This window comes from Balaenoptera physalus (genome assembly GCF_965194825.1).
Source record: "Balaenoptera physalus genome assembly, chromosome: 14".
NCBI lineage: Eukaryota > Metazoa > Chordata > Mammalia > Artiodactyla > Balaenopteridae > Balaenoptera > Balaenoptera physalus.
In genome coordinates this window covers 68,430,968-68,455,846 of record NC_138893.1, presented here as the reverse complement: position 1 = coordinate 68,455,846, position 24,879 = coordinate 68,430,968, and the positions used below count along the sequence as shown (strand labels likewise).

The 24,879-nt window shown below is 36.8% G+C and overlaps 1 pseudogene across 1 annotated transcript in view; it reads right to left on the bottom strand.

Annotated features, from left to right (window-relative positions):
* The window catches only part of LOC309642346 (heterogeneous nuclear ribonucleoprotein A1 pseudogene), a 103,768-nt pseudogene extending 79,962 nt beyond the window's left edge, over positions 1 to 23,806 (bottom strand). The window contains exon 1 of the transcript XR_014268609.1: positions 23,794 to 23,806. The product of XR_014268609.1 is annotated as a heterogeneous nuclear ribonucleoprotein A1 pseudogene (transcript). The remainder of the gene's footprint in view (positions 1 to 23,793) is intronic.
* Positions 23,807 to 24,879: the final 1,073 nt, after the last annotated feature.

Genomic DNA, 24,879 nt, shown 5'->3' with positions numbered 1-24,879 from the left:
CAGATTCAATGCAATCCCTATCAAAATTCCAACGGCATTTTTCACAAAAATAGTACAAACAATCTTAAAATCTATATTGAACCACAAAAGACCCCAACTAGCCAAAGCAATCTTGAGAAGAACACCAAAGCTGGAAGCACCACATTCTCTGATTTCAAACTATATTTTAAAGCTATAGTAATCAATGATATAGATGAAAATACTATACAATAAAAACAGACACATCAATCAATGGAACAGAATAGAGAATCCAGAAATAAACCCACACATGTGGTCAACTAATTTATGACAAAGGAGCCAGGAATAACATACAATGGGGATAAGAAAGTCTATTCAATAAATGCTGCTGGCAAACTGGACAACCACATGCAAAACAATAAAACTGGACCGCTAGATTATACCACTCACAAAAATTTAATTCAAAATAGATGAAAAAATTGAACTTAAGACCTGAAATTATAAAATTCCTAGAAGAAAACATAGGTGGTAAGCTCCTGACATTGGTCCTGGGGATGATTTTTTTGGATCTGACACCAAAAACAAAGGCAACAAAGGCAAAAATAAACAAGTGGAACTACATCAAAATAAAAAGTTTCTGCACAGCAAAGGAAACCATCAACAAAGTGAAAAGTCAACCTACTGAACAGGAAAAGATATTTTCAAACTATATATCTGAAAAGGGGTTAATATCCAAAATATATAAAGAACTCATACAACTCAACAGCAAAAAAAAAAAAAAAAAAAACCAACTTAAAAATGGGCAAAGGATCTGAATAGACATTTTTCCAGAAGACATACAGATGGCCAACAGGAACATGAAAAGGTGTTCAACATCACTAATCATCAGGGAAATGCAAATCAAAACCACAATGAGATATCACTTCATGCCTCTTTGAATGGCTATTATCAAAAGGGCAGGAAATAACAAGTGTTGACAAGCATGTGGAGAAAAGGGAACCCTCATACATTGTTGGTGGGAATGTAAATTGGTGCAACCACTATGGAAAACAGTATGGAGATTCCTCAAAAAAATAAGAATGGAACTACCATATGATCCAGCTATTCCACATTTGGTTATTTATCCAAAGAACATGAAAACACTAATTCAAAAAGATATATGCACCCCTATGTTCATCACAGCATTATATTACAATAGCCAAGATATGGAAAAAACCTACGTTCCATCAACAGATGAATGGATGAAGATATGGTATATATGAACAATGGAATACTATTCAGTCATTTAAAAAAAGATGAAATCTTGCGATTTGCAACATGGATGGACCTTGAGCGTATTATGCTAGGTGAAATAAGCCAGACGGAGTAAGACAAATACTGTATAATTTCACTCATATTGTGGAATATAGAAAATGAACAAACAAACAAAAAAACAAAACAAAACAAACAAAAATAAACATATAGACGCCAAGAACAGAGTAGTGGTTATCAGAGGGGAAGGAATGGGAGGAGAGGGCTAAATGGGTAAGGGAGGGGCAACTTGATGATGACAGATGGAAACTAAATTTTTGGTGGTGAGCATGCTGCAATGTACACAGAAGTGGAAATGTAATGTTGTATACATGAAATATACAGTGTTATAAACCAATATTACCTGAAAGAAATAAAAATATTTTTTCTCGAGAAAATCAGGTAAACATGAGTAAGGACTGGGTACTAAAAGATGCCAAAGTGTAAAGAAAGTAGAAATAGAACTACCATACAACAAAGGAACTCTACTTCTGGATATTTATCCAAGAAAAACAAAACCACTTACTTGAAAAGATATATGCATTCCTATGTTCATTGCAGCAGTATTTAAAATAGCCAAAATATGGAAACAACTTAAATGTCCATTAATAGATGAATGGATAAAGAAGATGTGATACACACACACACACACGTATACACAATGGAATATTATTCAGCCATAAAAAAGAATCACGACTTGACATTTGTGACAACATGGATGAACCTAAAGAATATTACGCTAAATAAAACAAGTCAGATAGAAAAAAAAAATTACCAAATGATTTCACTTATATATGGCATCTAAAACACAAAATAAATGAACAAACAAAACAAAACAGAAACAAACAAAAAAAACCTGGTGGTTGCCAGAGGGGAGAAAATTGGGGAGTGAGCAAAATAGATGAAGGGGATTGAGGGGTACAAACTTCCAGTTATAAAATAAATAAGCCATGGGAATGTAATGTACAGCATAGGAAATATAGTCAATAATATTGTAAAAACTTGTATACCTACAGATGATAATTAGACTTATCGTGATGATCAATCAAAATGTTTCTAGACAACTAGGGCACCTACCAGGCGCTGGTGGGGGACCAGACACATAAGGGGACAGGAGGAACCCCCAAGTGATCACCTAGGACGTGGGAGGAGGAAGGGGGAAGGGGAAATGGAGGCCAGACAGGACGGGTGCCCTTGAGGGGTGGCTGGGGGAGAGGAGGGGTTCCCACGCTAGGGAGGGGCCCACCCATGGTGAGAAGATCAGTGGGAATGAAGAGAGACCCTCGCGGGATAGGAGGATCCAGAACGGGCCAGCATTTCCCCTCCCACTCAGGGCCCAGGAGCCTGCTGAGGCACCGTCTGGCAGCACCAAGCCTAGGCCCTGCCCCCCGCCTAAGTCCCGCCCCCCACAGCCAAGGCCTCTTCTGCCTTTTATTTTTTTTTGCTGTTGTGGTTCAGTTTTACCTTATTTCATTTACATTTTTATTTTTTCTAATAAATATTTTATATTTCTAACTTTATTTTTTATTCTTTGTTATTCTTCTGCTCTTTTTTGTTTGTTCCCTCCCTTTTTTTTTCCACACCATGTGGCTTGCAGGATCTTGGCTCCCAGGCCGGGGGTCACGTCTGAGCTCCTGTGGTGGGAGTGTTGAGTCCAAACCACTGGACTAACAGAGAATCTCAGACCCCAGGGAATATTAACCGGAGTGAGGTCTCCCAGAGGTCCTCATCTCAGCACCAAGACCCAGGTTTACCGAACTGCCTGCAAACTCCAGTGCTGGATGCCTCAGGCCAAACAACCTCTAAGACAGGAACACAGACCCACCCATAAAAAAAAAAATTAAGATGACAAAAAAATATGTTACAAATGAAGGCGCAAGGTAAAAACCTATAAGACCAAATAAATGAAGAGGAAATAGGCAACCTACCTGAAAACGAATTCAGAGTAATGACAGTAAAGATGATCCAAAATCTCAGAAATAAAATGGAGGCATGGAGGGAGAAAATACAAGAAATGTTTGAGAAAGACCTAGAAGAACTAAAGAACAAACAAACAGTAATGAACAACACAAAAACTGAAATGAAAAATATTCTAGAAGTAATCAATAACAGACTAACTGAGGCAGAAGAACGAATAAGTAAGCTGGAAGACAGAATGGTGGAAATAACTTCCAAGGAGCAGAATTAAGAAAAAAGAATGAAAAGAATTGAGGACAGTCCCAGAGACCTCTGGGACAACGTTAAATGCACAAACATTCAAATTATAGGGGTCACAAAAGAAAAGAAAGAGAAAGGACCTGAAAAAATATTTGAAGAGATTATAGTCAAAAACTTCCCTATCATGGGAAAGGAAACAGCCACCCAAGTCCAGGAATCGCAGAGAGTCCCATACAGGATAAACCCTAGGAGAAACACACCAAGACACATATTAATCAAACTAACAAATTTAAATTCAAAGGAAAAATATTAAAAGCAGCAAGGAAAAAGTGACAAATAAGATACAAGGGAATCCGCATAAGGTTATCAGCTGATTTTTCAGCAGAAACTCTGCAGGACAGAGGCAGTGGCAGGATATATTTAAAGTGATGAAAGGGAAAAACCTGCAACCAAGATTACTCTATCCACTAAGGATCTCATTCAGATTTGACAAAGAAATACAGACAAGCGAAAGCTAAGAGAATTCAGCACCACCAACTCAGCCTTATAACAAATGCTAAAGGAACTTCTCTAGGCAGGAAACACAAGAGAAGAAAAAGACCCAAAAAAACAAACCTAAAACAATTAAGAAAATGGTAACAGGAACATACATATCGATAATCACCTTGAAAGTAAACAGATTAAATGCTCCAGCAAAAGACACAGACTGGCTGAATGGATACAAAAACAAGACCCATATATATGCTGTCTACAAGAGACCCACTTCAGACCTAGGGACACATACAGACTGAAAGTGAGGAGATGGAAAAAGATATTCCATACAAATGGAAATCAAAAGAAAGCTGGAGTGACAATAAAATAGACTTTAAAATAAAGAATGTTACAAGAGACAAGGAAGGACACTACATAATGATCAAGGGATCAATCCAAAAAAGAAGATATAACAATTATAAATACTTATGCACCCAACATAGGAGTACCTCAATATATAAGGCAAATGCTAGCTGCCATAAAAGGGGAAATCAACATTAACACAATAATAGTGGGGGAGGGGTTAACACCCCACTTATACCAATGGACAGATCATCAAGACAGAAAATAAATAAGGAAATACAAGATTTAAATGAGACAATAGGCCACATAGATTTAACTGATATTAATAGGACATTCCACCTGAAAGTGGCAGAATACACTTTCTTCTCAAGTGCACACGGAACTATCTCCAAGATAGATCACATTTTGGGTCACAAATCAAGCATCAGAAAATTTAAGAAACGTGAAATCATATCAACCATCTTTTCCGACCACAACACTATGAGATTAGAAATCAATTACAGGAAAAAAACCTGTAAAAACACAAACACATGGAGGCTAAACAGTGCTGTGCAAAATAACCAAGAGATCACTGAAGAAATCAGAGGAAATAAAAAATACATAGAAACAAATGACACTGAAAACATGACGACCCAAAACCTATGGGACACAGCAAAAGCAGTTCTAAGAGGGAAGTTTAGAGCAATTCAATCTCACCTCAAGAAACAAGAAAAATCTCAAATAAAAAATCTAACCTTATACCTAAAGCAACTAGAGAAAGAAGAACAAAGAAACCCCAAAGTTAGTAGAAGGAAAGAAATCATAAAGATCAGGGCAGAAACAAATGAACTACAAAGGAAGAAAACAATAGCAAAGATCAATAAAACTAAAAGTTGGTTCTTTGAGAAGATAAACAAAATTGACAAACCTTTAGCCAGACTCATCAAGAAAAAAAGGGGGGCTTTCCTGGTGGCGCAGTGGTTGGGAGTCTGCCTGCCAATGTAGGGACACGGGTTCAAGCCCTGGTCTGGGAAGATCCCACGTGCCGCGGAGCAACTAGGCACGTGAGCCACAATTACTGAGCCTGCGCATCTGGAGCCTGTGTGCTCCACAACAAGAGAGGCCGCGATAATGAGAGGCCCACGCACCATGATGAAGATGCTTGCCACAACTGGAGAAAGCCCTCACACAGAAACGAAGACCCAACACACCCATAAATAGATAAATAAATTTAAAAAAGGAAAAGAAAAAAAAAGGGAGAGGACTGAAATCAGTAAAATTAGAAATGAAAAAGAGGAAATTACAACTGACACCGCAGAAATTCAAAGCATTATAAGAGACTACTACAAGCAACTATATGCCAATAAAATGAACAACCTGGAAGAAATGGACAAATTCTTGCAAAGGTACAACCATTCAAGACTGAACCAGGAAGAAACAGAAAATATAAGCAGACCACTCACAAGCAATGAAATTGAAAATGAAATTAAAAATATTCCAACAGGGGCTTCCCTGGTGGCGCGGTGGTTGGGAGTCTGCCTGCCAATGAGGGGGACGTGGGTTCGGGCCCTGGTCTGGGGGGATCCCGCATGCCGCGGAGCAGCTGGGCCCGTGTGCCACAATTGCTGGGCCTGCGCGTCTGGAGCCTGTGCTCCGCAACAAGAGGGGCCGCGATGGTGAGAGGCCCGCGCACCGCGATGGGGAGTGGCCCCCGCTTGCCGCGACTAGAGAGGGCCCTCGCACGGAAGCGAAGACCCAACACAGCCATAAATAAATAAATAAATAAATAAATAATAATAATAATAAAAAGTCTTTCCAAATTTGATAAATGAATAACTAATTGTTAAAAAAAAAAAAATATTCCAACAAACAAAAGTCCGGGACCAGATGGCTTCAGAGGTGAATTCTTTTTTTTTTTTTAATTTATTTTATTTATTCATTTTTTTGGGCTGCGTTGGGTCTTCGTTGCTGCGCGCGGGCTTTCTCTAGTTGAGGCAAGCAGGGGCTACTCTTCATTGCGGTGCACGGGCTTCTCACTGTGGTGGCTTCTCTTGTTGCGGAGCACAGGCTCTAGGCACGCGGGCTTCAGTAGTTGTAGCACGCGGGCTCAGTAGTTGTGGCTCGCAGGCTCTAGAGCACAGGGTCAGTAGTTGTGGCACGTGGGCTTAGCTGCTCCACGGCAAGTGGGATCTTCCCAGACCAGGGCTTGAACCCATTTTCCCTGCATTGGCAGGCAGACTCTTAACCATTGCACCACCAGGGAAGCCCCAGAGGCGAATTCTATCAAACATTTAGAGAAGAGCTAACACCTATCCTTCTCAAACTCTTCCAAAAAATTTCAGATGGTGGAACACTCCCAAACTCACTCTATGAGGCCACCATCACCCTAATACCAAAACCAGACAAAGATACCACAAAAAAAAGAAAAATAAAATAAACTCAGCCATAACTAAAAATAAATAAATAAATTTTAAAAAAATAAAAATAAAAAAGTTTAAAAAAAAAAAGAATCCACCGTCCAATGCAGGGGACACGGGTTCAATCCCTGGTTGGAGAACTAAGATCCCACATGCCACAGGGCACCTAAGCCTGCACGCTGCAACTACTGAGCCAGCGTGCCTCAACTAGAGAGCCTGTGTGCTGCAAATTACTGAGCCCATGTGCTCTGGAGCCTGCGCACCAAAAGAGAGAAGCCTGCGCGCTGCAACAAAGAGCCCATGTGCCACAATAAAGAGCCTGCACACTGCAACTAAGACCCGACACAGCCAAAAATAAATAAATATATATATATATATATTTTAAAATGAGAAATCTCTTCCGTTCCTACACACTAACAATGATAGATCAGAAACAGAAATTAAGGAAACAATCCCATTTTCCACTGCAACAAAAAGAATAAAATACCTAGGAATAAACCTACCTAAGGAGGCAAAAGACCTGTACATGGAAAACTATCAAACACTGATGAAAGAAATCAAAGATGACACAAACAGATTTAGAGATATACCATGTTCTTGGATTGGAATAGTCAATACTGTGAAAATGACTATACTACCCAAAGCAATCTACAGATTCAATGCAGTCCCTATCAAATTACCAATGGCATTTTTCACAAAATTAGAACAAAAAATTTTACAATTTGTATGGAAACACAAAAGACCCCGAATAGCCAAAGCAATCTTGAGAGAGAAAAATGGAGCTGGAGGAATCAGACTCCCCAGCTTCGGACTATACCACAAAGCTACAGTAATCAAGACAGTATGGTACTGACACAAAAAAGAAATATAGGTCAATGGTACAGGATAGAAAGCCCAGAGATAAACCCATGGACCTATGGTCAATGGAGAAAAGACAGTCTCTTCAATAAATGGTGCTGGGAAAACTGGACAGCTACATGTAAAAGAATGAAATTAGAATACTACCTAACACCATACACAAAAATAAACTCAAAATGGATTAAAGACCTAAAGGTAAGACCGGATACTATAAAACTCTTAGAGGAAAACATAGAAAGAAAGCTCTTTGACAGAAATCACAGCAACATCTTTTTTGACCCACCTCCTAGGGTAATGGAAATAAAAACAAAAATAAACAAATGGGACCTAATGAAACTTAAAAGCTTTTGCACAGCAAAGGAAACCATAAACAAGACAAAAAGACAACCCTCAGAATGGGAGAAAATATTTGCAAACAAAGCAATGGACATAGGATTAATCTCCAAAATATACAAGCAGCTCATGCAGCTCAATATCAAAAAAACAAACAACCCAATCAAAAAATGGGTGGAAGACCTAAATAGACATTTCTCCAAAGGAGACACACAGATGGCCAACAAACACATGAAAAGATACTCAACATCACTAATTATTAGAAAACTGCAGATCAAAACTACAATGAGGTATCACCTCACACCAGTTAGAATGGGCTTCATCAGAAAATCTACAAACAACAAATGCTGGAGAGAGAGGGTGTGGAGAAAAGGGAACCCTCTTGCACTGTTGGTGGGAATGTAAACTGATAACAGCCACTATGGAGAACAGTATGGAGGTTCCTTAAAAAACTAAAAATAGAATTACCATATGATCCAGCAATCCCACTACTGGGCATATACCCAGAGAAAACTACAATTCAAAAAGACACATGTACCCCAACGTTCATTGCAGCACTATTTACAATAGCCAGGTCATGGAAGCAACCTAAATGCCCATTGACAGACAAATGGATAAAGAAGATGTGGTACATATATACAATGGAATACTACTCAGCCATAAAAAGGAACGAAATTGGGTCATTTGTTGAGACGTGGATTAATCTAGAGACTGTCATACAGAGTGAAGTAAGTCAGAAAGAGAAAAACAAATATCATGTATTAACGCATATATGTGGAACCTAGAAAAATGGTACAGATGAACCAGTTTGTGGGGCAGAAATTGAGACACAGATGTAGAGAACAAACGTATGGACACCAAGGGGGGAAAGCCGTGGGGGGTGCGAGTGGTGGTGGGATGAACTGGGTGATTGGGATTGACATGTATACACTGATGTGTATAAAATGGATGAGTAATAAGAACCTGCTGTATAAAAAAAATAGAAAAAACGTATTTATTAAAAAAAAAAAGAATTGTAATTCAGGATCTGCAACCATGGCAAGCCATGTGGAAAAAATATATATATATATATCAACTCTATAGTGAGGTATCTCAAGATTATATTTCTAATCAGGACATTTCCACTGAACTCGCATGACAGTCACCTCGTCTCTCCACCAATAATCCCTAGAAACTCCTGATCTGTTCTTCATTCCTATAGTTTGCTTTTTGAGAATGTCATATAAATGGAATCATGCAGTATATAACCTTTCCACAGTGGCTTCTTTCATCCAATATAATGCCTTCGAGATTCTCCCAAGCTGCTGTGTGGATCAACAGTTCCTTCCTTTTTATTTATTTTTTAATATTTATTTATTTGGTTGTGCCAGGTCTTAGTTGTGGCATGCAAACTCTTAGTTGCAGCATGCATGTGGGATCTAGTTCCCTGACCAGGGATCAAACCTAGGCCCCCTGCATTGGGAGTGGGAAGTCTCAACCACTGCACCAGCAGGGAAGTCCCCTAGTTTCTTCCTTTTTAATGTACTTTTACATTGCATGGATTTACCAGTTTATAATTCACCTGTTGAAGGACATTTGGATTGTTTCCAGTTTTTTTACTACCGTAAATAAAGCTGCTACTAATACTGTTGCACAGGTTTTTATGTAAGTATAAATTTCTTTTTTCTAAGGCAGATACATAGGACTGGGGTTGCCATGCTTAACTTTATAAGAAAAATTTTTATATGTTATATTTTTATTGGAGTACAGCTGCTTTACAATATTGTGTTAGTTTATACTGTACAGACAAGTCAATCAGCTATACGTATACATACATCCCCTCTTTCTTGGATTTCCTTCTCATTTAGGTCACCACAGAGCATTGACTAGAGTTCCCTATGCTATACAGTAGGTTCTCATTAGTTATCTATTTTATACATAGTATCAATAGTGTATATATGTCAATCCCAATCTCCCCATTCATCCCACCCCCTTTTTTCCCCCTTGGTATCCATACCTATGTTCTCTACGCCTGTGTCTCTATTTCTGCTTTGTAAATAAGATTGTCTATACCAAATTTTTCAGATTCCACATATACGTGTTAATATACAATATCTGTTTTTCTCTTTCTGACTAACTGACAAATCATTTTCCAGAGTGACCATATCATCCTGCATTCCTATCAGCACCATAAGAGAGTTTCGGTTTCTCTGTATTCTCATCAGCACTTGGTATCATTAGCATTTTTTTTATGTTGGTTGTTCTCCTAATTGTGTAGTGGTCTCGTTATTTTAATTTCCATTTCCCTAATGGCTAATAACATTGAACAACTTTTCATGTACATGCTTACCACCTTTATATTCTCTTTGGTGAAAACTCCTTTGTATGAATATCTTTTACCCATTTTTAAATTGGGTTGCTTGGGTTTCATTTTGTTTTGTTCAGTTTGGAGTTTTTTGTTTGTTTGGGGGGGGTTTCTGTTGTTTTTGGTTTGGGTTTTTTTTTTTTTGGCCATGCCACACAGCTTGTGGGATCTTAGTTCCCCGACCAGGAATTGAACCTGCGCTGTTTGGCAGTGAAAGCGCAGGGTCCTAACCACTGGACCCCCAGGGAATTCCCTTTTCTTCAGCTTTAAAATTCATTTTATATTCTACATATAAGCCCTTTAGCAGATATGTGATTTTCTCCCATCTATAGGTTGTCTTCTCATTTTTCTTGTCTAGAGCAAAAGTTAATTTGGATGAAGTGCAATTTATAAAATTTTTTCTTGCATGGATTGTGCTTTTGGTGTCATGTCTAAGAATTCTTTACCTAACCCAAAATCATGAAGATTTTCTCCTATACTTCCAGAAGTTTTATAGTTTTGTGCTTTACACTCAGATCCATAATCCTTTCTAATTTATGTTTAAGATGTGAGGTTTAGGTCAAGGATTTTTTTTTTTTAATGAAATGTCCAACGGTTCCAATAGCAATTGTTGAAAGGGCTATGCTTTCTGTAATGAATTGCTTTTGCACCTTTGTAAAAAAGAAATTAATTGGCTGTATTTGTGTGGATCTATTTCTAGGTTCTCTACTCTGTTCCACTGATCTGTGTTTCTATGTCTTCACCACACAGTCTTAATTACTGCATCTTTAGAGTAACTCTTAAGTTGTATAATGTAAGTATTCCAAGTTTCTTCTTTTTTTTTTTTTTTGAAAACTGTTTTAACAATTCTTACTTTGCCCTTTCATATAAATTTTAGGATCAACTTATCTACATCTACAAAACAAGCCTGCTAGAACTTTTCTTTTTTTGTATTTTGTTAAATCTATAGATCATTTTCTGAAGAACTGACATCTTGATTATGTTGACTGTTCCCATCCACGACCATTTATTTAGGTCTTTTTTTCATTTCTTTCATCAGCATTTTGTAGGTCTCAGTGTACAGACCCTGTACATCTTTCTTAGATTTATACTTAAGAACTTTTTATTAATTTTTATTGGAGTATGGTTGCTTTACAATGTCGGGTTAGCCTGCACTACACAACAAAATGAATCAGCCATACACGTACAGATATCCCCTCCCTATACTTAAAAATTGTTTTAAGCTGTTGTAAATTGTATTTTAAGTTCAGCTTTCAACTATATATTGCTAGTATACAGAAATTGAGATGACCTTTGTGTGTTGACTTTGTATCCTATAACCTTGTTAAACTCACTTATTATTTCTAGCAATTGTTTTGGTTTTTTCTTTTGTTTTTGCAGATTCCTTAGTATATTCTACATATTCAATCATATCATCTGCAAATAGGGACAGTTACATTCCTTCCTTTCCAATTTCCTTTTCTTGCTTTGTTGGACTGGTTAAAACTGCCAGTACTATGTTGATTAACTGTGGTGACAGCAGACATCCTTACCTTGTTTCAATCTTAGAAGGAAAGAACTAATTCTTTCACCATGAAGTATAATGCCAACTCTAGGGGGTTTGTAGTTGCCCTTTATTACCTTGAGACAGTTCCCTTCTCCTCCTAGTTTTCTGAAAACTTTTGTTATGACTGGATGTTATATTGTCAAGTGCTTTTTCTGCATCAATTGGTATGATCACGTGGTTTTTCCTCTTCAACCTTTAATCTTCTTTAATGTAGATTACATTGTCTGATTTTCAAATCTGGAACCAGCCTTAAATTCTTCGGATAAACCCCACTTGGTCACAGTGTATCATTCTTTCTATATTCTTCTGGATTTGATTTGCTAATATTCTGTTGAGGATATTTTGCTTCTATGCTCATGAGAAATATTGGTCAGTTTATTTTTATTGTCCTGTCTTGTCTTAATTTGGATAAATGCAACACTTTTAAAATAGAAAAATCTTTGAAAAATACAGAATTATTTTAAAAATCCAATAATTACTATTACCATTTTGTAAGATTTTATTATTTTTCATATGCTAAATTAGGTTACCTCAAGAAGATAAGCCAGTACCCAGGCTATGTTCATGGTGCTTGACCACTTGCTTCCACTGAACTGTGTACATGATGTAGGTAATGGTAGAGCATGCTCTTCTGAGACTTTTAACCAACTCAGTCAGATACATTTTATATATTCATATGTACACACATTATACATACATATATCTATGTGTGAATATATGTATGTATATACATATATATTTATATAAATAAATATATATATACACACACACACACACACCCCAAAAAAAAAGGACAATAATTATCCCTAACATGGCACCAGTTAACATTTACCTTAGGCTTACTATGAACCTGGCAGTCAGTTAAGCATTTTAAAAGTTTCTCCTTTAAGCTAAGCCAAGAAAGGTGTTTTGCTTTCTTTTGTTTTGTTTTACCTACACAAGGTAGATACTTTGATATGCTACATAACTTGAAATGGTCTTACAAAGTAAACAGAAGTGAGCTACATTTTGCACCCTGACTTCAAAGCTTATGTTCCTAATTGCTGTCACACAGCTTTCAGATACTATTCTGTAACCTACTTTTTTCACTCAATATATCTACTCCATCTTTTTTACTGGCTGTATCATATTCCAGTGGTTAACTGTATTTTCTAATATGGGCACAACAATGTCTCTCTTCTAACGTGCTCTTCTTGCAATGTGATTGTAACACTCCTCCCATGACGAAGTGTGGTTTGTGTTCCCTCCCCCTTTGAATTTGGGTCAGTTTGACTACAGAGGAAGTAACAGTTATTTCAAGGTTAGTTCACAACAGATAATATTGATTCTCTGCCTGATTCCCTTGGAATACTCTCTTGGAATCCTGGCCATCATGCCGTGAGGAAGCTTAAGCAGCCACATGAAAAGACCATGTGTAGGCATTCCTGCAAACAGCCTTAGCTGAGATCCCAGCCAATAGCATCTACCACCAAATTTGTGAAAACGTCTTGGTATCACTATCAACCAATTAAAAATATTATGTGAACTCCAAATGTGGGTCACAGATGTAACTTTAAATTTTCTAGCAGCCACATTAAAATCAATTTAAATAATGTAAATATATTTAACCCAACATATCCAAAATATATATATATATTTATATAAATAAATTTGACATGTAATCAGTCATTTAAAAACTGAGATATTAGTTTCTCTTTGTCATACTAAGTCTTTGTAATCTGGTATATGTTTTACAGTTACAGCACTTCTCAATTCAGACTAGCCTCTTTTCAGCTGCTCAATAGCCACTTCAGGCTACTGTGCTGTGGCTGCTTCAGATTATTCCAACTGTCAAGTCCTGCCTAGAGTTTTCCCAGCAGAGACACAATCATAGAGTTATAAAGTTGTTCCTGCTATACTCTTTCTGAATTCTTTCTCACACACACACACACACACACACACACACACACACACACACACACACACACACACACACACACACACACACACACACAAACCATGCAGAATGTGGGATCTTAATTCCCCAACCAGGGATAAAATCCTACATTGGAAGGCAGAGTCTTAATCACTGGACCGCTGGGAAATGCCCTTTCTGAGTTCTTGATCCACAAAATCTATGGGCCTAACAAAATGATAACTAAGTTTGGGGTTGTTTATTATGCATCAATAGTAACTAGGATACCAGGCTATGAAAATCCTATAAACATTTCCCTACTTGGATCTTGGATGTTTTTTCCATCTCTTTCCAGGATTTTATTACAAACAATGCTATGATGAGCAATACAATCTCTTTAAGCTAGTCTAATTATTTCCTTAAATAGTTTGAGAGTGGTTTTTCTGGGTCAATGGGAACATACATTTAGTAGACTTTCATTCATATTGTGAAACTGGTATCCAAAGATTAACCAGTTTTCACACTAACAATAATGCACATATGCCCAACTGTGCTTCTTCTGATTTATTCTGGCCTTTTTCTAGGTTCTTGAGTTGAATGCTTAGTTCCTTTCTTTTCTATTCCTCTATAATATTGCTTTATTTTATATCTTAAACTACCAGTGATATATTTTTATTGTAAAAGATTCAAATAATGTGTAAACTATATAAAAGGGGTACCATTATTGAATGATTTGGCTTTTTTTTCCCCACTTAATGTCTTAGACATCTTTCCCTGTCAGTTCATAAAGTTTAACTCATTAAATGTTAATTGATTAATTAAATGACTGCATGACAGCCCAAAGAATGTATGGGCTGTATTTTAAACATTGCCCTGGTGATAGATATTGCAGTGACTTCAACTTTTCATTACTATAATTATCTAAAGACCATTTTACTATTTATACAATTTTAGAAATAGAAATGTTAGGTCAAAGAGTAAAAGCTTTTTAAAAGTTGGTGTATATAGTAAAATTTATGCTTCTCACCATCACACCATTAATTCAGAATTCTTTCAACATGTAAGTGTGCCTGTTTTCTTGCACCTTCAAAAGCACCAAAGGGACTTCCCTGGTGGAGAATCTGCCTTCCAATCCGGGTTCGATCTCTGGTTGGGAAACTGAGTCCACATGCCATGGGGTTACTGAGGCCATGCCTCAACTAGAGAGCCCACGTGCTGCAAATTAGAGAGCCCATGCACTCTGGAGCCTGTGGGCCACAACTAGAGAGAGAAAACCTGCACGCCACAACTAGAGAGAAGCCCACACGCCACAATGAAAGATCCCACATGCTGCAACAAAGACCCGACACAGCCAAAAAAAAAATTTTTTTTAAAAGCACCAAATATCTTATTAATTTTTGCCCAATAGGAAAAAAAAATTGTGATCATTTTAATTCATCTCTCTTTAAAGCCGGTCATCTCTTTTTAAATTTGACCATTTGGGGGTTGTTTTTGACAACTGTACAATCATATCCCACACAACTTCTCCCCTGAGATTTTTATATTTTTCTTATGGATTTTTAAGAACTCTTTAGATATTCTAAGTATTATTTGTTACATACAATGGTGGTAATATTGTCTCCAAGTCTGGTTCTTTGTATTTTAACACTGTGAAGCCACTGGTCATACAAAATTTTTTAATATTTATGTGTTTTTTATGGCTTCTGAAGTTTCTAATTTAGAAAGACAACTATGTTAAATGATAGAAGATACATGAATGTATGCTTCATTAAATATTTCAAAAAACACAGCCAAAGTCAAAATTTCACTTCATCAAATCAATATCACAGTCTTCTCAAAGATAACAACTGTTTTGACCTTTATTTTTCCAGATCTCTTTCTATATATATATGTGTGTGTGTGTGTGTGTGTGCGCGTGAGCGCATGCATGTGCACGCATGTATATATTAACAAAAAATAGCTTCATTTTTTAAAATATAAATAAGACCATAATATATTAAAGCAACTTGCTTTTTTTAAAGTTTACTTACAACGTTGTGTTAGTTTCAGGTGTACAACATGATTCAGTCATCATATAAATACATATTCTTCTTCAGGTTCTTTTCCATTATAGGTTATTACAAGATATTGAATATAGTTCATTGTGCTGTACAGTAGGTCCTTGTTGTTTATCTATTTTATATATAGTAGTGTGTATCTGCTAATCCCAAATTCCCAATTTATCTCCCCCCCATCCCCGCCTCAGCTATCCCCTTTGGTAACCATAAGTTTGTTTTCTATGCCTGTGAGTCTGTTTCTGTTTTGTAAATAAGTTCATTTGTATCATTCTTTTAGATTCCACAAATAAGTGATATCATATGATATTTGTCCTTCTCTTACTTCACTAATTATGATAATCTCTAGGTCCATCCATGTTGCTGTAAATGGCATTATTTCATTCTTTTTTATGGCTAATATTCCATCATATATACGTGTATCTATATACCACCTCTTCTTTATCCATTCATCAGTCAGTGGACACTTAAGTGGCTTCCATGTCTTGGCTATTATAAATAATACTGCAATGAACATTAGGGTGTATGTATCTTTTTAAATTAGGGACTGCTGGATCATATGGTATCTATTTTTAGTTTTTAAGGAGCCTCCATACTGTTCTCCATAGTGACTGTATCACTTTACATTCCCACCAACAGTGTAGGAGGGTTCCCTTTTCTCCACACCCTCTCCAGCATTTATTGTTTGTAGACTTCTTGATCATGGCCATTCTGACTGGTGTGAGGAGATACCTCATTGCAGTTTTGATTTGCATTTCTCTAATAATTAGCAATCCTGAGCATCTTTTCATGTGCATATTGGCCATCTGAATGTCTTCTCTGGAGAAATGTCTATTTAGGTTTTCTGCCCATTTTTTGATTGGGACTTCATTTTTATTCTTTTTAATTGAGCTGTATGAGCTGTTTGTATATTATGGAAATTAAGCCCTTCTCAGTCACACTGTTTGCAAATATTTTCTCCTGGTCCACAGGTTGTCTTTTTGTTTTGTTTATGGTTTCCTTTGCTGTGCAAAGTTTGATTAGGTCCCATTTGTTTGTTTTTGCTGTTATTTCTTTTTCCTCAGGAGACTGACCTAAGAAAACATTGCTATGACTTATGTCAGAGAATGTTTTGCCTATGTTCTCTTCTAGGAGTTTTATGGTGTCCTACATTTAAGTCTTTAAGCCATTTTGAATTTATTTTTGTGTATGGTGTGACGGCATGTTCTAACTTCATTGATTTATTACATGCAGCTGTCCAGCTTTCCCAACACCACTTGCTGAAGAGACTGTCTTTTCTCCATTGTATATTCTCACCTCCTTTGTCGAAGATTAATTGCTCATAGGTGTCTGGGTTTATTTCTGGGCTCTCTATTCTGTTCCATTGAGCCATGTGTCTGTTTTTGTGCCAATACAATGCTGTTTTGATTACTGTAGCTTTGTAGCATTGTCTGAAGTCTGGGAGGGTTAGGCCTCTAGCTTTGTTCTTTTTTCTCAGGATTGCTTTCACAATTCTGGGTCTTTTGTGGTTCCATGTAAATTTTAGGATTATCTGTTCTAGTTCTGTGAAAAATGTCATGGGTAATTTAATAGAGATCACAATAAATCTGTAGATTGCTTTGGGCAGTATGGCCATTTTTACAATATTAATTCTTTGCAATTTGCTTTTTTAACTTATCCAGGTATCATGGAGATATATCTATGGTTGTATATAGAGCTCTACCTCATTCTTTTCACTTGCTACATAATAGCATTTAGGTTCTTGCTACATTTAAGTTCTTCAAATATTTCACTAGTACAAACCATACTACAATGAACATCCTCACAAGTGAGAAGTTTTCCAGGATACAGGCTCACAGAATATATTCATTAAGTGTATAATTTATTGAATGTCTCCTCCTTGATGGTAAAAAAGGAATAAACTATCTCTGCATGATTTACCAAACGAACTACATTTGATGGCTCTTTCTTTGTTATGAATTTTCTTATGTTGTTTGAGGCTTGAATTCTGAGGAAAAGCCTTCCCACATTCATTACATTCATAAGGTTTTTCTCCTGTATGGATTTTCTGATGTTCAGCAAGGCCAGAGCTATGCCTGAAGAACTTCCCACATTTCTTACAGCGATAGGGCTTTTCTCCAGTAAGAATTCTCTGATGTTCAATAAGGGCTGAGCTCTTCCTAAAGGCTTTCCCACAGTCATTACATTGATGTAATGGGGTTTATTGATGGGGTTTATTTCCACTATGAGTCTTCTGATGTCCAGCAAAGGATGAGCTATACCTGAAAGATTTTCCGCATTTACTACAGAGATAAGGTTTCTCTCCTGTATGCATTCTTTGATGACTAAGAAGACTTGAGCTTTTCCTAAAGCATTTTCCACATTCATTACACTGATCCAGTTTCTCACCAGTATGTATTCTCTGATGTTACAAGACAGCTGAGTTATCCCGGAAAGTTTTCCCACATTCATTACATTTAAATGGCTTCTCTCCACTATGTATTTTCACATAATGAGCAAGGCCTGAATTCTGAGCAAAGGCTTTCCCACAATCATTGTATCTGTAGGGTTTCTAACCAGTATGAATTCTATGGTGACTTAAAAGAATAGAATTATTTCTGAAAGTTTTCGACATTCATTGCATTTATGGAGTTTCTCTCTAGAATGAATTTTCTGATGATTAACAAATGTTGAGTGCTTCTTGAGGAAATTTCCCACATTTAACACATCTGAAACATTTCTTGCCTATGTAAATTTCATGATGATTTAAAAGGGATGAGCTGCTCATAAAGGCTATCCCACATTCTTTACATTTATGGGGTTTCTCACCAGTATGATTTCTCTGGTGGCTAATAAAGGAGGAATTATATTTGAAGACTTTCCCACATTCCTCGCATTTATAGTGTGCCTTCTCTATGCAACTTCTGCCTTCCCAATCCAGGCTTCTTTCCATCATGACACTTTTTGTTTGTTCTCCCAAATCAGATCTCTCAGAAGTATTTTGCTGTAGGGCTGACATCTTTGTTTCAAATATGTACTCCTGAACTGAAAAAAAATTTTTAAATTCAGATGTTCTCTATGTTGAAACACTGAAAATGAGAGCTGCACATGGATAAGAATAACTTTCTATTCTATACAACTAAAGGTTATGTAAAATTAATTCATCCCACTTGTGATTCTTGCTAAGAAAAGATGGCAAGACTAAAGATGGGAGAAGTAAATAGGATCTAAGGAAACAGAAGTTATAAATATTGTGTTTAAAGAATGCAAGGAGCATCTAAGAAGTTGGTAAGTTAGGAAGGTAGCACAGGAAACACCAAAAAAGAAAAAAAGATAAAAATTTGAGGATAAACACAACTTTGGGGAGAAAACCAAGTATCACAAAGCAAGCCAGGATTACTAGGACAGACTCCTATAAGGAGGTACATTTGAGAACATTGTAATATAACACTGTACATCTCCAAGAATTTGAGAATAACATTCCTCTGTGAGAATTTAGCAGAGAACCAACATTTAATGGCTCAGAGATAAAGATATACACACACACACACACACACATATATTTATATTTTTATTTTTATATACATTTACATTTATTAGCCTGAAGAGAAATTCCATTCATCAGATACTAGAGCTAAAACTTATTTTTTTAATGCAAAATTGGAGGTGAAGTCTGCTAATAAACAGCCCAGACCCTTCAAATGGCCTTTGATGGGATATGTATTTAATGTGTAATGATTAAGCTAGAGAAAATGTCAAGATTCTGATTGTAAAGGTAAGTGGAGGCAAATCAGTCATATGAAGAGAAAGGCACTCATGGATTCATGTTCTGTGACAAAGGTAACTTTGCAAAGCAGCGGTGAAAAGGAGACTACATTGGCATATTGGGGGGAGGGAGGAGTAAACATGCACCCTATCTCATACCATGCACAAAAATCAATTCTAACAGGATGGCAAATCTAAATGTAAAAGACAAGCAATAAAGCTTCTAAACGTTAACACAGAAGAGTACCTTTATAAACTTGAGGAAAGGAAAGATTTATTAAACAGTACACAAAACACAATGACAAGAAAGAAGAAGATTAATAAAATAGAGCTCATTAAAATTAAAACCTCCTATTCATCAAAAGGCCACTATTAGTGAAAAGCAAACCACAGAGAGAAGGGCAATACCACATACATAATCAACAAAGAGTTTTTTTTTTTAATAGACACTCCATAAAAGATGACATATAATGGCCAATAAACATTTGAAATATCCTCCACCTCATTAGATATCAGGGATATGGATATTAAGACAAAATGAGGGACTTTCCTGGTGGCACAGTGGTTAAGAATCTGCCTGCCAACGCAGGGGACACGGGTTCAAGCCCGGGTCTGGGAAGATCCCACATGCTGTGAAGCAACTAAGCCCATGCACCACAACTACTGAGCCAGTGCTCTACAGCCCATGGGCCACAACTACTGAAGCCCGTGTGCCTAGAGCCCATGCTCTGCAACAAGAGAAGCCACCGCAATGAGAAGCCCGCACACCGCAACAAAGAGTAGCCCCAGCTCTCCGCAACTAGAGAAAGCCCGCGCGCAGCAACAAAGACCCAACACAGCCAGAAATAAATAAATAAATAAATAAATAAATAAATAAATAAATAAATAAAAGTAAAATAAAAATCTAAAAAAAAAAAGACACTATGAGATACACGATACACCTAAAGAACAATTAACTTCAAAGGACTGATGATATTAAGTGTTGACAAGGATATGGAACAATGAGTACTCTCACACACTGATGATGGAAATATAAATAGGTACAAAACTTTGAAAAACTATTTGGCATTATGTACTAAAGTTGAATATATGCATATCCTATAAACTAGAAATCCCACCCCAAAAGAAATGTATCCACATATGAACCAAGCAATAACATATATGAAATGTTCATACCATTTGTAATTCTCAAAAGCTAGAAACATCCCAAATATCCGTCCAAAATATGAGCTAATGAAATACTCTATGGCAGTATTTTTAAGAGCCTGCTCTCCAGATCAGTAACAACAGCATCAGCATCACCTAAGAACTTGTAGAGATTTTCAATCCACATTTCAGACCTAATGAATAAAAAGTGCCGAGGGTGGGGCCTAGCAATTATGTTTAAACATGCATTCTAATGATCCACAGGAAGGACAATGATGAAAATGAATGAATCTCACAAAATGTTACGCATAAAAAGCCACATCAAAAAAATATATAGTTCCATTCATATAAAGTTAAAAAAACAGGCCAAAATAAATTACAGTGTTAGTTCAGGGGGAGGAGGAGAGTGTGGCTAATGATTGGAAGGGATCAGGTATGATTTAGTAGAGTACTGCCAGTGTTCTCTTTCTTGAGCTGAGTGCTGGTTACATGAATATTCATTTCAAAAATACCAATTTAGACCATATATACATAAAATCGACTCTTCTATATATGTGTTAAATTTTAAAAAGGTTTTAAGAAAGAAAAAGGAAGGTTAGCTTATGACTCTCTTAATACTTTGATCAGAGAAATCAAAATGCAAATTGCAAAATATCTAAAAAATAATGACAATAAAAACTACAATATAACCAAAACACTGCACAAACAGAAGTTTACAGCTTTAAATATTTATGTTACATAAATAAGAAGAAAAATCAATGAATTAATTAATGAATCAACTATAAAAGGTTAGAAAAAGTAAATAAACCTAAGGGAAAAAAAAGAAAAAGGAGTTAAAGATTAAAAAATAGAAAACAGTAACACTAGTAAATACATCTAAGAGTCTATAAAAAGTAAAACAGAGCTAATGAAGGGGGGAAAATGGGGAAAAAACAAATAAATAATGTAAGAAATCATAAGAAAGTAACCATGAATATACAGGATATATGTAGAATCATAAAAGTCTACTTTGTTCAATACTATGCAGATGAATTTGAGAACTTTATTACTGGATATTTTTTAGGAAAATGTAAATTACCAAAACTGTTTCAAGAGAGAGCAAAAATCTAGTTGGCCAAGTTACTATATAAGAGAGAATACTGCTAAAGAATTACCCCCCAATTCCTCTCCCCTGCTCCCTACCACAAAAAACAAGCTTTAAAAAAAACAAAAACAAACAAAAAAAACCCCAAACCTTCAGGGAACCAGTTATCATGTGAATTAAATTTTAACAAAGAATGAAAATAGGAAGGATCAAAAATTTTCACAAAAATTATTACAAAATTTAAATCAAAACTCAATGAAAATGGCCCAATGAAAAAGAAAAATATAAACAAATTTCTTATAAGTATCAATGCAAAAACTTACATAAAACATTAGCAAAGAGTATCATCTACTGACATGTTAAAAGAATAATGTAATATGCCATGACCAAGTGGGGTTCTACTAAGAATGCCAAGTCATTAAGATAATTAAGAATAAAATTTACCGTATTAACAACCAAAAGGGAAAAGACAGATGTCATCTCCATATATGTTGAAAAGGTATTTGATAAAATTCAATATCTATGCTGAATTTAAAAGAACAAAAATTTCTTAATAAAAGACGTGGATTAAATACTTCCTTGTATAATAACGTATATCTATCCCAACCCGATACCAAAATTAAAACAGAAAGAATAAAGAATAAGAAAGACTGAGTTACTACTGTTACTCTATAAATCTACACAAGCATTTAGGGGGGAAATGTTCAACATAGTGAAAACAAATGGAATTACTGAAAAGCATTAAAACACACACACACACACACACACAAAATTCCAGTTATAAAATAAGTCATGGCAATGTAATGTACAGCATGGCAACTCTAGTTAATAACACTGTAGTGCATATTTGTAAGTTGCTAAGAAAGTAAACCTTACAACTTCTCATCACAAGAAAAAAAATTTTTGTAATTATGTATGGTGACAGATGTTAACTAGACATATTATGGTGATCATTTCCCAATATATACAAATATTAAACCATTACATTGTACACCTGAAACTAATATAATGTTATATGTCTATTATATTTCAATTTTAAAAAAGAATAGTTTAGAGGTCTAAAGGAAAAAAAAAACAGTTTAAGCAAGATTATGCATCACTGGTATTTTCCATGAAACACAATTATAAAAGTTTCCCTGAAGATGATATAGGAAAAATGACAATTCACGTGTTAAAAGAAGGATACACATTTTAGGTGAGAGAAATATCCATGTTTAAAGATTTAGAAGTGAACGATGACATGGAGAAAGTGACATACATAAATTTATGCAAAGTATACACAGAAAAAAATGAGAGACAAGAGCAAATGATAAAAGAGAAAAGAAATAAAAGAAGACCCGAGGGAAAGGGAAGAAAGTGCTTCCCTATCAGTTTCTTTGCCAAAAATAGTAATCACCTGATAGTCAGGAACATATGCTTATAACTGGAATCTGCCACTGCCCCACTGTATGATCAGGGATATGGATATTAAAACTAGAAAGGGGGGCTTCCCTGGCAGTGCAGTGATTGAGAATCTGCCTGCCAATGCAGGGGACACGGGTTTGAGCCCTGGTCTGGGAAGATCCCACGTGCCGCGGAGCAACTAGGCCCGTGAGCCACAACTACTGAGCCTGCGCGTCTGGAGCCTGTGCTCCACAACAAGAGAGGCCGCGATAGTGAGAGGCCCGCGCACCGCGACAAAGAGTGGCCCCCGCTTGCCGCAACTAGAGAAAGCCCTCGCACAGAAACGAAGACCCAACACAGCCAAAAATAAAAAAAAAAAAAATTTAATTAATTAATTAAAAAAAAAAAAACTAGGAAGGGTTAAACAGCCATTTGTCTAGCTAACCATAGGAGAATTTGGAAGACACTGAGAATGGACAGAAGGTAGAAACAAAGTGTAGCCTGACAAGTGCCTGAAAATGGGGAGGGAAACAACACATAAAGAGACTGATTTCAGGGTGAGAAGTCAGAGGCCTGAGGCCCTTGTGAAAGGAGCAAGAGTAGAAAGAATGACAAAAATGGCAAGTCATTTGACATGAGGATGACGTCAAAAAGAGGCAACTAGTGTCAACTGCCACAGCCCTTCTGCATGGACATGGACTCTCTAAGATGAGCCTTCTGACCAAGAACTCCCTCCTCACTGTTCTGTGTGCTGAGCTCCAGGCTCACTCACCTGCATAGGTACCTGATGGAACTTCTTGTACTTCCATCCATGGCTCTTCCATCCAACTGGGTTATTAGCTTGGGTTTGGAAGAGAGAAGCCCTGTTCACAGAGAAAGAAAAGGAACATGACTGTGGTTATGAGCACATGGAGTTATCCCAAATCTCAGTCTCAACTTGGGGGTCTACAAGGAGCATGGATATGTCAGGAAGGCCTAGAGGGTGATATCAAGGACATCCAAATCACAGTCATAGAAATGTAGGAGTGGAAGTCAGTTAGAAAACCAGGCCTCTTTGAGGACAGGAAACTCCTATTGTTGGTGGCAGATGAATGGTGACATGCAAAATTTAGAGAACTGGGCTAGACTGCACACAAAGCTGCCCATCTTAAACTCTGTATGGCTCTGACCTTTCTGAGTGAAAGGCGCATGAACACCAGCCTCTAAGCCCATGGTAAAAACAAACAAACAAACAAAAACCTCCCATTTTAAGAGTTTAAGTACCCCCAAATCATTAACCCTGTGAAAATGCACAATTGCCCAGCAGATCAATTTTGAGTTAAAGAGAAAAAAATCCTTACCCACAAACACCAGATTGCCATAGTCCTCCAGGATAACATCCCTGTACAGGGCCCACTGAGCAGCATCCAGGTGTCTCCCTTCAATCTGGGTAAAGGCGACAGCCACATCCCCAAACATCAGTGATCCCTGCAAAATCAAACCCAATTCCATTCACCCAGGAACCGTTGACTCCCTTGCCCCTGAGGTAGGGAGCCAGGAAGGTCTCACTGGAGAAGGAAGGCAAGACATTCAAAGTCAGCTTTTGATAGCTCAGATTGTTTATGAGGAGAAAAGTGGGACACAGTTAACGAAAGGACCAACGAGGAACGTACATGACATCCTCGGAAAGCAGACTTGCTTCAGAGGAACGAAATATTAAAAGATGAGAGGCTGGAAAGTGAAGTGATTCGTGACCCCTCACTTCAATCACACTGCCCTCCTCGTGTTCTTCCAATACGCCTATCATGCTCGTTCCTCCGGGCCTGGTGTTTGCTCATCCCTCACTTAGTAGGGATGAAGTGAAATTGCTTAAATGTCA